General features: G+C 43.6%; 1 protein-coding gene across 10 annotated transcripts in view; it reads left to right on the plus strand.

Moving 5' to 3' along the window:
- The first annotated feature begins 216 nt into the window (after nt 1-216).
- zbtb38 (zinc finger and BTB domain containing 38) overlaps nt 217-15,114 on the plus strand; it is an 89,800-nt gene continuing 74,902 nt past the window's right edge. For 2 of the 10 annotated variants that reach the window (XR_009516521.1, XM_059994209.1), the window contains exons 1-3: nt 221-334; nt 2,644-2,931; nt 14,156-14,228. The gene's annotated coding sequence lies outside the window, so the exon portion shown is untranslated. Of the gene's footprint in view, nt 335-514; nt 560-2,643; nt 2,932-11,323; nt 11,411-12,628; nt 14,229-15,114 lie in introns of those variants that run through there. The other 8 variants (XR_009516517.1, XM_059994201.1, XM_059994280.1 and 5 more) reach the window with 7 other exon arrangements.

A 15,114-nucleotide genomic window follows, 5' to 3' on the forward strand; every position in this document is an offset into this window, starting at 1 on the left:
TGCCTGTGTCAGCGTAAGCATGAAGGGTGGATCTGAAGTAATTTATTTGAATTTTCTACTTCATGTTGCACATAAAAAGTGAACCATTAAAAGTCAGGTAAATCCTTCTGCTTGCTGCATCTTTGATGACAACAAGAGGCTGTTCCAGCGACTGGCCACTGGATGGAGTGATGAGTTTGGAATCATTTCAATGAGGCTTAAATTCAAACATTTGGAGTGGGCGGTGTACGAGACTTGGACAAGGAAATGTAAATGTGAGCTCACCCCAAGGGCTGCTGGGGCAAGTCACTAATTTATCTGATGCACCATCAATAACTCTCTCTGAGACGTAAAGGTGAGATATCGGCTTTTATTGACTGGAAAAAGGAACAAGCAGTGGTTGACCAGCATACTACATCCTGGAGACTGAGGGCAGGGCTCAGGCCTCAATCGCCTTTATACCGGGGTCTGTGGGAGGAGCCACAGGAGCAGTCAGCAGGGGGGGCATGTCCAGACAGGTATATGTAGTTCACCACATTATCAAAGTGAAACCTTCCTCACGGCCTATAAAGGAAAGCAGGTAAGGCCAAGAGAGTGGTCCCAAGCAGGGAAAATTGGTGCAAATGTTCAGTGTGAAATGTTTGCATTAAAGCTGGAACATGGCTCTGTTCCCTGTGCAAACCCGCGGGGTGTAACTGTTGTGCTATGCACACTTGCTATCTTGTAGGCAACTGATCAGCGAATCAGTTCCTGTTGCCGCCTTCAGCTTTTCTAGAATTAACACTGAGCAGTAATTATCTAGGTTTTCCAAGCAGCTTTCTTTCCTTGCTCTCTTCCACGCTTCCGTCCTTCATGAGCGGAGGATTAGCTCGCTTGCAGAGCAGGATCAGGACCAGCATTCCATGGAAAGCTTTAATCTTTCACCTTCCCACCCTGCCCTGCAAATCTCCATATGTTTGCCACTGTTATCAGCAATTGCACTTTCTATTGCACACATTGTTGCAAAGTTCAGTTATTGTTGCTTTGGTCTTGTATCAACGTAATTCTGCGTATTTCTTGGTTTTCAATTACAATTGGTTTTTGATGGAATCAAGAGTTTCAGAGTCTTGTTCATGGGTGAAACACCAATGTGTTTTTTTCCCAGTTACGAGTGGAATCTTTGAAGCTCTATAACTTGTAGGACAGAACTTCCTTGCCAAACATTTTCCCACAGGCGAATTGACAGATTATCCTTTAAAATCACCAAATCTCAATTAAGCCTGCAACCTCAAGCCTCGAGTTTCATGCCAAATAACAGGTGGTGTTGGCAGGAAGATGCTGGTCCGGACTGTTGAGTGTTCAATTAGTTTCAAAGTGAAGAGGTATCCAAGGAAATCAATTTGCACAGAGGGCAACTGTCAAGCTCCCCTTGAGTCCAAGTGACATTAAATGCATGGCTGCACTGACCTTGGGCGTGCTGTGACCCAGCTGGTTGTGTTGCCAATTGGCTAAAATACTGCGCTCTCTCTTGGTCAGACACATTTTTTCAGTAAATGCCAGAGACAGCAGTTCAGCTGGTGAGGATGCTTTCGTGTCTTCTTCTGTCTTTTAATGGTGGCTGGCAGTCCAACTTAAAGGTGCATTACTGCCACCAATTGGACTGTGCATTCCTGATATCATCAGCCAAACGTAAAACGGAATCCAGTGTCACTAAATGCTCCACATTTTAAAGTAGCGCTGAACCAAGAGGATGTCCTGTAATTCCTTGCCAGTCCAAGAACGGTAGCAATGGCCCGAGTGCTCTCCCCTCGAACTACCAGGCCATGTTCCAATGTGCAGTCTGCAATTATGTCTGGACTATCTCCTGCAGTGCACTCAAAATCCTTTTTATGATTAAGAAAATGGTGGGGGTGTGAGGGAGGATTTGTCGGGACATAATATTCCAGCATTGATTGATAAGGGAAAATTAACCATCACTGAAATAGGGAAGGCCGAGTCACTGGCTAGGTCATTTGCTTCAATTTGTAATAAAGATAATTCAAGTGAAGTGGTTACGCAATATAGGGATAACCCATCCTATTCATTCCTAACTCTGACGTTCACTTTAAACAAGGCATCACTCCCTCCTTGGTGTGCACTTCAAACGAGCCAACAGGCTCTCTTACAGTTAATCGCGTCTCTCCTTTCCTCTCGACCTTCAATCGTGCTTCCATTTGGATGTTCCATCTGGGTGGCTTCCCTTTGAGCTTCACGTCCTTGAAAATTTATGCCTTCTGCATATCCTAAGGATGCAAAAGCAGATGGTCCTAATTGTCCATGCTGTCTTGATTTGGTGATTTGCATGCCAAACCTGAGTTCAATATGATTGAGAAACTTTGGACCAGTATTTCCATTTGAACCTGACTGCAGAAGTTAAAGAGTTCTTAATTAAAAAAAGAAATCTCTGCATTTGACAGATTGTATCTCCCATCACACAGGTGGTAAAGATGAACCAAATGCACGTGAAATTGCCTGCCAAATCACAGATTACAAGATGTTAACAGTGTTTATGTATATTCTGTACTTGTGTTGTTTTTGAAATTGTCCTACTTTGGGTCAGAATTCCTGTAGTTTGCATTTAGGAATTTTGTTTCTAGTACTAAGGCCACACTCCCTCTTTTTGTATGTTTGTTCACAAATTTTTAGGTGATTGCTGTTGATGAGAATAAGTTGCTGGAAGACTAGATTTTGCACTGTGTGGGCTGTTAATGAAATCACAGGTCAGCTTCCTGCTTTTAAACTGGAGAGCTGCAAGTCTGAGACACCTGTTCAATGACGAACTGAAAGTATGTTAATTGGCTTAATTGGAATGAAGCACATGACTTTTTTCAATTAATCAAGCATGCTTCTATCAACATGAACTGAGTGGAATGGATGGAATAACTCGGTTAACCTGCAAAAATGGATTTGAAGAAAATTGAGAAGAAAATTAAGGTACAATATCTGGTAAAGATCCTCTGGGGTAATAACTTCACTATCACTGATATACTTTTCTATAACTTTGCCTAACTTGGTTCCTACTTCACCTCATCTGCCCTTTCTTAAACAGTTCCTCAGATTGGAGGATGATCTGATCCGACCCAGAAAAGGCAATTGTTAATGGAGTGGGAGGCGCACAAGGGCTGGGAAGATTGGGAGGTAGAGTGGTACTTCTGCTATTTCTGGTTGGACTATGGGCTCCAAGTGTCTACTGCTTCCCTAGTTTCAGTGTTCGTGGGCTAGGCATCCCTAGGAGGTGGTGGGGGACTTGCATTTTATTGAGGAGGTTTTGAGAATCTCCTTGAATTGTTCCCTCTGTCCATTTAATCATCTTTTGCTGAGAAAGAGCTGAAAATAGCATTTGTTTAGGGACCCTGATGGTGTCTGTGTGTGATGGTCTCTTTCTCTCTCTTGGCCACTACTCCTGGAGAAAGGTCCCTGTGTTCGAATCATCTCTCTCCCTCGATGCTGTTGGAGGATGGTGCTGGATTTCTGGGTCTTGGGCAAAGTTTAATCGATGTGGATTGGACTTGGTAGTTTACCTTATATTGTGTTTCTGGTTTCTCCTTTTTCTTCATTGCTACTATGTGTGATTTTCATCGGGGCAGCCCATGGACGACAAGCAATACAGCGCTAGATTAAACTGAGCTGAACTGAATAGGCCTGGACTCTTTTGATGACTTTGGGGGTTGTATTTTTCAATTGTTACATTTACTGTTTGTGTGATTTGTTTTTTTTTATTTTGTGTGTGGTGGGGTTCATATTTTTCTGTGAACAGGTTCTATAGTTTTCTTTGTTTCGTGGCTGTCTGTGGGAAGATGAATCTCAGGGTTGTATCCTGCATACATACTTTGATAACAAGTGTACTTTGACTATGGGCATGTACGCGATGTGGTCTGGCCGTCCAAGGTGATTATAGATTTTGCACGTGTTTTGTCTATCGAAGTTTATAAGTTCAAAAGTAAATTTATTTTCAAAGTACATATATGTCACCATGTGTAATCCCGAGATTCATTTTCTTGCAGGCATTCACAATAAAACCAAGAAGCACAATAGAATCAATGAAAGATCGCACCAACAGGACAGACTGACCACCAATATGCAAAAGACAATAAACTGTGCAATATCAAAAGAAACAAGATAACAATAATAAATAGATAAGCAATATTGAGAATGTGAGATTAAGAGTCCTTGAAGCTGAGTCCATAGATTGTGGGAATAGTTCAGTGTTTGGGTGAGTGAAGGTAACCCCTCTGATTCTGGGTGGTGGGGGTACTTGATGTTGGATGCTGCCTTCCTGATATGCTCAGTGGCATGGAGAGCTCCAACTGTGATGGACTGGGCCATATCCTCTTCCTCTAGTTGGATTTTCCAAACCAGGCCAATCAAAATAATCTTCACCACACATCTCTTGAAGTTAGGACACTGACCGTAAGTTTTGCATGTCATCTTGAAGCAAGTGTGAGGTGGAGGGTGAATTCCTGTAGGCAAGACCCCTCTGCAATTCCATTTGACTAGCATTTATAAGGTGATAAAAATGATGTATAGTGGTTAATACTATTCCCTAAGGTTCTGATGAAGATGTTATGTGGTGAGGTTCATGTCCTTGTGATTCAAGATGATAGAAAACCTACACTACTCATTTGAAGATCCCTTCCTGCTTTGTAATTACTAAACAAACTGATAACTTCAGTTCATTTAGTGCAGGGGACCATGATTTTTAATAGTGGTGCTATTTACACAGAAGGCGATCTGACTGAAAGCTAACATTTTGACAGGTCCTGAAGCTAAGTGAGTGTTACCTGTTCTCTAGAAGTCTCACAATCTCGATCTCAGAATAAGGAATAGGCCATAGTCCATAAGACATGGGAGGAGAATTAGGCATTTGGCCCATTGCATTGGAGGGAGTCTAGTGGAGGTTCATGAGAACGAAAAGTTTAACACGAGGAGCGTTTGATGCCTCTGAGTCTGTACCTGCTGGAGATTAGAAGTATAAGAGTATTTGCCACTCCATCATGCTGATCCATCATCCCCCTCAACCCCATTCTCCTGCCTTGTCCCTGTAACCTTTGATGCCCTAAATAATCATGGACCTATCAACCTCTGCCTTAACTATACCCTGGCCGGCACAGCTGTCTGTGGCCATGAATTCCACAGGTTCACCTCCTTCTGGCTAAAGAAATTTTTCCTCATCTCTGTTCTAAATGGATGTCCCTCAATTCTGAGGCCCACAAGAGGAAACATCCTCTCCACATCCACTCTATCCAGACCTTTCAATGTTTGATAAGTCTTAATGAGATTTCCTCTTATACTTCTAATCTCCAGCAGGTACAGACTCAGAGGCATCAAACGCTCCTCGTGTTAAACTTTTCGTTCTCATGAACCTCCACTAGACTCCCTCCAATGCCAGCCCATCCTTTCTTAGATAGGGCTCCAAAACTGCTCACAATATTCCATGTATGGTTTGGCCAAAGCCTTATCTAGCCTGATCATTACATCCATGCTTTTGTATTCTAGTCCCATAGGAAAAAAATGTTAACATTGCATTTGTCTTCCTTACTGGGGACACAACCTGCCAGTTAACCTTTAGGGAAACTTGCATGAGGACTCCCAAGTCCCTCTGCATCTCTGATTTTTGAATTTTCTCCACAGTTAGAAAATAATCCACACCTTTTTTCTTTGTGACAAAGTGCATGACCTTGCATCTCCCTATATTATATTCCATCTTTTGCCCTTTTCCCCCAATCTGTCTAAGTCCTCCTGCTGACACCATTCTTCCTCTACACAGCCTCATATCATCTGTAAACTTGGCCACAAGGCCATCAATTCCTTCATCCAAATTATTGACATATAATGTGAAGAGAAGTGGTCCCAACAGAGACTTCTACAGAACATTACGACTCACTGGCAGCCAACCAGAAAAGGCCTCCTTTTATTTCCACTCTGCCTCCTGCCAGCCAGCAAATCTTTCCATGATAGTGTCTTTCCTGTAATGCCATGGGCTTTTATTTTGTTAAGCAGCCTCATGTGTGGCACCTTGTCAAAGGCCTTCTGAAAATCAAAATAAATAACATCCAGTGACTCCTTTGTCTACCCTACTTGTTATTTCTTCAAAGAAATCTAACAGATTTGTCAAGCAACATTTCCCCTTTAGAAAACCATGATGACTTTGGCCTGTTTTGTCATGTGCCTACAAGTACCCTGAAACCTCATCCAATATCCAATTTCTCCAATATTGGAGGCTTCCCAATTGGAAAGACTCCAATATCTTTCCAATCACTGAAGTCAGGCTGACTGGCCTGTAATTTCCTTCCTTCCACCTCCTTCCCTTCTTAAAGAGTGGAGTGAGATTTACAATTTTCCAATGCTCTGAAACCATCCCAGAATCTAGTGATTCTTGAAAGATCAATACTAATGCCTCCACAATTTCTTCAGATACCTCTTTCAGAACCCACCTGGTTCAGATGACTTCGACTTTCAGCCTCTTCAACTTCCCAAGCATCTTCTTAGCCAGACACTCTTGCATTATTTCTGCTTGTGTCTTCCACAGTGAGAACTGACTCAAAATGCTTATTTATTTTGTCTGCCATTTCTTTGTCCACCATTACTACCTCTCCAATGTCATTTTCCAGTGGTCCAATCTCCACCCTCATCTATTACTCTTTATCTATCTGAAAAAACTTTTTGTATTGCCTTTAATATTATTAGCTAGCTTCCCTTCATATTTTATCTTCTATTGGTTTTTAAATGTTTCCCAATTTTCTACCTTCCCATTATTTTTTTGCTATATAACATGCCCTTTACTTTGCCTTATGATGTTTTTAACTTCCTTTATGAGCCATAATTATTTCAGCCTTCCTTTAGAATATGTCTTCATCTTTGTGATGTGTCTTTCCTGCACCTTCTGAAATTTCCTGTGAAACACTAACCACTGTTGTTCTGTCAGCATTCCTGCTGGTGTCCCTTTCTAATCAATATTGGCCAGCTCTTTCCTCACTCCTCAGTAATTCCCTTTAATCTGCTGTGCCTGTAATTCTTATATATCTGACTTCTGCTCTCCTTCTCAAACCGTAAAGTCAATTCTATCATATTATGACTACTGCCTCCTCAGGGTTCCTTTACCTTAAGCTTCCTAATTAAATCAGCACCATTGCACAATACCCAGTTCCAGACTTCCTGTTCCCCTGGTGAACTCAGCCACAAGCTGCTCTAAAAAGCCATCTCATAGGCATTCTCTCAATTCCCTCTCAGGATACAACACCAGCTTGATTTCCTCAATCTACCTACATATTGAAATACCCCATAACTATTGCAACATTGTCCTTTTCATATGCCTTTTCTATCTCTCATTGTAATTTGTAGGCCTCATCTTGGTTACTGTTCGGATGCCTGTATATAACTCCCATCAGGGTCTTTTTACCCTTGTAGTTTCTTAACTCTACCCACAAGGATTCTACATCTTCTGATTCAGTATCACCTCTTTCGAAGGATTTGATTTCATTTTTTACCAACAGAGCCACCTCACCCTCTCCACCTATTTGCCTGTCCTTTTGATACAATTTTTGTTCTTGGATACTGAGCTCCAAACTATGATCTTCTTTCAGCCAAGACTCAGAGATGCCCACAACATCATAGTTGTCAATCTCCAACTGATCATCTTACCTTATTCTGTATACTGCGTGGACTCAGATATACCACCTTCAGTCCTATATCTATCGCCCTTTTTTACTTTAGCTCCTTGTTATATTTCAGCTTATCCTACTGTCCTTTCACCAGCCTGTCCGTCCTCACAGCCTCACTATCTACTTGTACACCAACTGCCCCATTCTCACCCTATCACTCCAGTTCCTATCCCACTGCCAAATTAGTTTAAACCCTCCCCAATTGTTCTAGCAAACCTGGCCACAAGGACGTTGGTCCCCTTAGGGTTCAGATGTAACCTGTCCTTTTGGTACAGGTCATACTTTCCACAGAAGAGATCCCAATGATGCATAAATCTGAACTCCTGCCCCCTGCACCAGTTCCTCAGCCACGCATTCACCTGCCAAATCATCCTATTCTTGCCCTCACTGGCACAGACAACAATCCGGAGACTACTCTTGACGTCCTGCTTTTCAGCTTTCTGCCTAACACCCTATATTCTCATCAGGACCTCTTCCCTTTTCCTTCGCAATATGCGCCACGGCTTCCATCTGTTCATTCTCCTCCTTTAGAATGCTGGGGCCCCGATCTCAGACATCCCTGACATTGGCTCCTGGGAGGCAACGTACTATCTGGGTGTCTCTTTCACACCCACAGTACCTGCTTTCTGCTCCTCTAATTATGGAATCCCCTATCACCACTGCACTCCTTTCCCCCCCCCCGCCCACCTTTCGCTTCTGAGCCACAGGGCGAGACTGGTCATTAGGGTTTCCCCAGGTAGGTTCCCTCCCCCACCAAACAGTGTCCAAAGCAATATACTTAGTAGTCAGGGGAATGTCCACAGGGGTGCTCTGCACCAGCTGCCTATTCCATCTCCCCCTCCTGACAGTCACCCAGGCCCCTGCCTCCTGCAATCTGGATGTGACTACCTCACTGTAGCTCCCATCTGTTACCTCCTTATCTTCCCATATGAGTGGAAGTTCATCAAAGTGCAGTCCCAGTTCCTTAACATGTTCTCTGTGAGCTGCAGTGCAATGCATTTCGTGCAGTTGTCAGGAAGCTGGAACTCTCCCAAATTTCCCCACATCTCACACAAGCTACATACCACCTTCCATTGTCAGCTCACCAGCTAAGTACTAACAGGAACAAAAAGCTTACCAGAAACGTTCTTACTTGCATTGAACTTCCACCTGTTCTTGCCCAAGCCTGTCCTCATCTAGGCCTGTTGAGCCAAAGCTGCCCCAACAATGGCCACTCTCCTTTCTTTTTACTCGCCTTGTGCTGATTGCCACCCGCCGAGGGGAAAGCCAGAAGTGCACAAACTCTTTTCAAACCTCACACTGCATTATTAATGAACAGCCTCTCACGCCCGCCGAAAAGAAGCTGACAGCTCCCGTGCTTTTCCTGAACCTTGCGCTGCGTCACCAATGAATGACCTCTTACGCTGGTTCCAACTCCGCTTATATAAAAAAAATTGTCCATTTCAGATCAAGATGAGTAGGGTTTGTTTCTCTTGGGGTGGGGGGGGGGTGAAATTTTACCTTCCAGGCCATGCTCCCTTCCAGCTGCGTCTCTCAGGGACAGGAGCTTTGGGTCCCACACAACCATGTTCAGGAACAGTTATTACCCTTCAGCTATCAGGCTCCTGGACTGGTGTGGATAACTTTGCTCACCTCAACACAGAAGTGATTCGGTAACCTATGAACTCAATTTCAAGGATTAATGCTCTTAGTTTTGTCTGTCCGTCCATTTACAGTTTTGTCTTTTGCACATGGTTATTTTTCAGTCTTTATGTTTAGATTTTCATTGATTCCATCGCATATCTTTGTTCTATTGTGAATGCCTGCAAGAGATGGAATCTCACGTGGTAAATGGCGACATATGCGTACTTCGATAATAAATTTACTTCGAAGCTTTTGAATCTTGAACCAGAGGGACCAAGGCATCGGACGGATTCAAGGCCAAGATGGACAGATGGGGGAGTCTGTGTTGCAGGAAATGGTGAAGCTGAGGCCAAGACCGAGAGCAGCAACTGCAGAATCGGAAGTCAGAGCTGGCTCGAGAGTTCCCGTGGCCTACTCCTGCTGAGGGGCAAGTTGATCATTCCTATCCCAGACTGCCAAGTGCAAGTTGGAGCAGTGCATCCAGCTTCAGCTCAGAGTGTGAGAATTCTGCTCCTTGTAGTTTCTCCTTTCAAAGTAGCAACTGGTTATCAGGGAACTAAGTGTTCGGCTCTCTAATAGTCATGCATTGGCAGACCAGTTCTCAGAGGTGCACTGAATGGAAGGGGGAGGAGAGAGAGAGAGTGAGAAAGAGACACAGACACCACCTCCCTACCCCTCTTGGAGCAAAAGGTCTGCTTGATCCAACACTGTGTGACATTTTGTATGCTCAAAATCAAAGAAAAGTTCAGGACAATTCAAACAAATCCATATTTACAATGCTTCCTTTGAAGTTCATGTAACAATTTCAAACGCCTGGTTCTTCCCACCTCGCTGATCACACCTATATTACAGACCCCAAATACACACGAGTAAGAAACTTAAATCAGCATTGTCTGTTCTTCCATTTTATGTGGTTCACAATTCTTTGGAACCCATTGTTCAGAGCTGCAGTTTAGATTTAATTGACGATAAATATTCGAATTTGAAGTCCAGTGGCTGAAGTCGAGTTAAAGTTATTTGCCGCAGGTGCTGACCCCAAAAATCTCTCTAACAACGGTCAAAAGAGCTGCACAGGCATAACCTCACAAGTAGGCTTTGTACAAACTTATCAGAAATGAGAATATTTCAAAAGTCCTCAGTATGGAGCCCCATGTAAATTATAAACTGCAGCCACAGAGCTTGTTTGTGCTACTGGCACTAGCTGATATAACCATTAAAGCAACCAATGGTAAGGCACTCTTTATCAGAGATCATTAGGTCAGACGCAATGGGCTGCCTTGCTGCTGAAATGTTGCTCTGCTTTCATTGGCTAATATTTTATTCCTTTCAACATTAGTTTCTTTCACGAATTATAACTGTCAGCAGACAATTGGTTTTGAGTTTGACTCCAGTTAGTTTGAGTCAAGCAAAACTGAATATCTGAATCTTGCAACACACACAAACTGCTAGAGGAAATCAGAAGGTCAGGCAGCATCTACAGAGGGAAACAGTCAATTGCTTTTTTGGGCTAAGACCCTTCTTCAAGACTGTATCTGCAGATGCTGGAAACCTTGTTGTTCATGGAGTAATATAACAGGAAAATCAGCCCTTCAGCTCAACTTGTCCACGCCGAGCATGTTGCCCAGCAAGATGGACCCATTTGGCTGCATTTGTCCCACCTCCCTCTGATCCAAATGTCTTTTAAATGTTGAGAATAACTTGAGCTGTCAAGAGTGTTTGTCATTGTTTGTTACAAAGTAAACAATACTGCAAGAGGATTAACTTTTGTCGTGACCTCTGCATCTGTTAATAAGTGCAAAAGTCAAACCACATTCTCTAGCAATTTTGGTGCTGCAACCCAATTTCTTCATTTGAATAGGCAAAGGTGGACCTCTTAGTGACATCACCTAGGTCTGCTTACACCTAAAGGCAGCAATGTCTCAGTAGCATTAGGTTTGCATTGAAAGGAAATACAAGTGCAGAGAGCTGGAGCTTTCATTTGCATAATGTTTACAGCTCCTGCTCCCCGAGCTGGCATAGAGAGAATGTTTGTGTGCAACCTCTCTCAAATGCAAAGGCTTTTTTACTGAGAGCTTTTCCCTCAGTGTTGTGCCCACATTTCCCAAGCGTGACGTGGCAACAGGACTGAGGTAGGTTGAGCTCTTTGCTGCAGGGTGTGTGCTTTAATTCTGAGATATGAGGTGACTCATTGCCTCCTGCCCTGGCTTCAGTTCACATTCCGCTCAATAAATAATTAATGTTATTGTATATGAAATGAATGCTCGTGTAAAACTATTTACTCTATTGAAAGCAGCTCGGCTATGGCAGCTTAATGCTCCTTCACTAAAACTCTGTAACAGGAGCCACAACATTCCACGATCATCGTTAATATCCCATCTGACTCACAACGTCCTTCAGAAAATGAAAGTGGCCTTCCTTATCCCACTTAGGTGGGCATGTGACTCCAGTGCCACCGGCATTGCCACTTAACACCCTCTTCAGTTCAGGGTCATAGAACGCCTTAGCGCAGAATCAGGCCCTTTGGCCCATCTAGTCCTTACCCAACTGCATTCTGCCTCCTCCTGTTGACCCGCACTTGGATAATAATTCTCTATCCTCCTCCCATCCATGTACTTAGCCAAAGTTCTCTTAAATGCTGAAACTGAACCCACATCCACCACTTCCACTGGCAGCTTGTTCCATCCCCGGTGAATAAGTTCCCGCCCTGCCCCCTCCCCCGCCGGTATCCCTTGAATATTTCAACATTTGCCCTTCACCTATGACCTCTGGTGCTAATTTCACCCAAGCTCAGTGGAAAAAGCCTGCTTGCATTTACTGTTTTGCACAAAATGTGGCAGGGCATGATGGGAAACTTCATATGAATTCTGGGAGAAGGAGCCACCATTACACAGACACTCTAATCTGGTACAAACAGGAACTGGAACTCCAGGGAGACTCAGGTCACTAAATTAAGGATGGAAAGGGGGAGAAAGGACAGATGTGTCCTGCTTAGTCAGCCCTAGAATGAATGACTTCAGTCATGAGGATCCACGGCAGGGATCAACAAATCTTCCAGAAATTGGGACCACACTGCGTTTGGAACATAGAGAAAATTCCAACCCCCATTAGAGTGAGTCCAGCCAATTCACTTTTCATGGGTAGTCTTTGATTTTGTAACTTAGGTTCATGAATGATAAGTTAGAGTGCTGAGAGTTATTGGGAATGAATATTGTTACGTATCCCGTAACTGGATAACTCACCAGCAAAGATAGAGAGGTCAGTTGGAGTCTGATGGCACTATTTTCAAATGTTTTATTCATAAGGGGGGCACAAAAGTAAGGTTAATACAAACATTCAGAACATATACATCGGCAAAACTCAATCTAAAGCGCGGGTATAGCAATAATCATCATTAAGAAATAATCTCGACTGTTGTCTAGGGGATAATATATTGTCCGTTGGAAATATAAAAGTCACTCAGAAGTCTGCAGGCTTCAGTCTTTTTGGGGAATCGCTGGGTTTCACGTGTCTCAGAGAGAGTGAGGAGAAACGACAAAACTTGCCCGGGTCTTTGACGAAGCAACTCCGTTGAATCAGGGGAGCGTTGTTTCCCTGTTATTAGTTTGAAGTCCTTCTCGGTATTATCAGCCACCCGCTCCCCAGGCAGAGAAGTTACGTTGCGCACGTGGCTTTTGACTGGCTTCCAGCTATCACGGGAGCGTTGAGCGATCGAGTACTTCTGGTGCATCGCTGGGGTACCGCCTTCTGCAGTCCCCTTTTATCTTGACTTGCAGAGTTGTAGATGTCCATCAAAGTAGGGTGATGCAATCCCCATCCCCACATTGCCCGAGGGTGTCCATATCCGTGGTAGCTGTCACGTAGCAGGGACATGCATTTAGTACAGGTGTCTCTAAGAGCCATGGCCAAAACCGTTACATTGTCTCTCATTTGCCAGGGTCCAAGACCCGAATTAATAGTGCTCTTGCGATTCTCCGGAAGGAGGGGGCTGCTCCCGCCCCTTTGGCCCCTCAGAGCTGTGGTACATTCATAGCAATATATGCTCCAGTTCTCCTGTGTTTTAGGAATCCAAAGAGACTGTACCTCACAAAAGAAACACAATCCACTAACATGCACAAAATGCTAGAGGAAGTCAGCAGGTCAGACTGCACCCACGGAAAGAAACAAACAGTCGATGCTTCAGGCCGAGACTTCTTTGGTTCTGGAAAGAGAGGGGGAAGTGGTCTATTAACATTGCCAGGCCTAGAAAACCAGGCGTTGAAGGATTACCTTCATTATACTAAATTACAAAATCAATTACTACCCACGAAAGGTGAACTGGCTGGGCTCATTCTGACAGAGGTTGGAATCTCTGGCAGTATGACCAACCTTCTGAGAGCAGAGTGAACTGAGAGATAAAATGGAGGGCTTCGATATCATTGTTAAAGACCTCTTGGTAGAGGGGTTAAAAAATATATTACTTTTAAATGAATCAGTAGAGTGACTGGAGGGGAAATGAAAGCAGAGTGTGCAGGGAAGACTGGAATCCCCTGACTGAAGGACCGGGAATAAAAGCAGAGCCATAGACCAACATGGATATGATGGACAGAATCACATCCTTTGGGTCATGAATTGTCTGTGACTCTAATGTTGAAGCCCTGGTTTTGGTGAAAGGCCTGTTCTTCATGTTTGCACACTGAATGACAGGACAACATGAATGCTGGTGAATAATGATTAAAGGCCTGCCCTAAAGATCCAGGGATATTGGTTAGATACCGGCTGGGAAATTCAATTTCAAGTAATTTAATATGGAATTATAAAGTCTTATCAGCAATAGTGACCATAAAAGTACCAGATGAAAACCCAGTTGATTCTCAGCATTACAATCATTTTTGCAGGATAAAGGAAGCCTAAAGCTAGGGGGCAGAGATTTAAAATGAGAGGAGCATGCATTTAAAAGGAACCCAAAAGGTAAGCATTTTCACATGGGGTGATGGGCACGTGGAGTGAGCACCAGTTGAAGTGGCAGAGGTGGGTAAATACAATCTTTAAAAGGAATTTGCACAGGTACATGGATAAGAAAGGTATAAAGCAGGGGTTCCCAACCCTTTTTAAGCAATGGACCTTTACCCTTAACCGAGGGGTCAGTGGACCCCAGGGTGGGAACCCCTGGTACAGAGGGATGTGGGCCAACGCAGGGAAATGGAACTAGCTTGGCAAGGTAACTTGTTGGCGTAACTGAATTAAGCCAAAGGGCCCATCTCCATTCTGCTTAACTCTAAAACTCGTGTCCTTCAGCCATCCTTGCCTAGTTTGACTCCACATTCAGCAATCAATCAACTCGTAACTGTTTCTTCCATCCAGGAGGACAATAAAATTTGGCTTCAACAGCCCACCATGTGATCCTTGTTGCTTTTCCTGTGAAAACAGCTTCTTCGGCTTCATAATTTGAACATCAGTAATGAAGGCAATAATGCTGTGTGGAGTCATTCTAATGCAAATGCTCCAGGCAGACCTAATTCAAATGGCAAAATGTCTTAGTTCAGAAAGGCACTGGGCCTGTGCATGGTCCTCAGACCAACAAGCATTGCATTTTCATCTTAGTGTTTACCACGGTTGCCTGAAGAGTGACTTGGTCAGTCCTTACAAACAAGTGTAAATCTTTAGAAGCTGGAAATCCAAGCAACACACTCAAATTGCTGGAGGAACTCAACAGGCCAGGCAGTATCTATGGGAAAGAGTGAACAGTCAACATTTCAGGCCGAGACCCTTCATCAGGACAGGATTCTTTTTTAAAAAGATGAGTAGATTTAAAGGGTGGAGAAGGGGAGAGAAAAACACAAGGTGATAGGTGAAA

This window comes from Hypanus sabinus, chromosome 2, assembly GCF_030144855.1.
Source record: "Hypanus sabinus isolate sHypSab1 chromosome 2, sHypSab1.hap1, whole genome shotgun sequence".
Classification (NCBI taxonomy): Eukaryota; Metazoa; Chordata; class Chondrichthyes; order Myliobatiformes; family Dasyatidae; genus Hypanus; species Hypanus sabinus.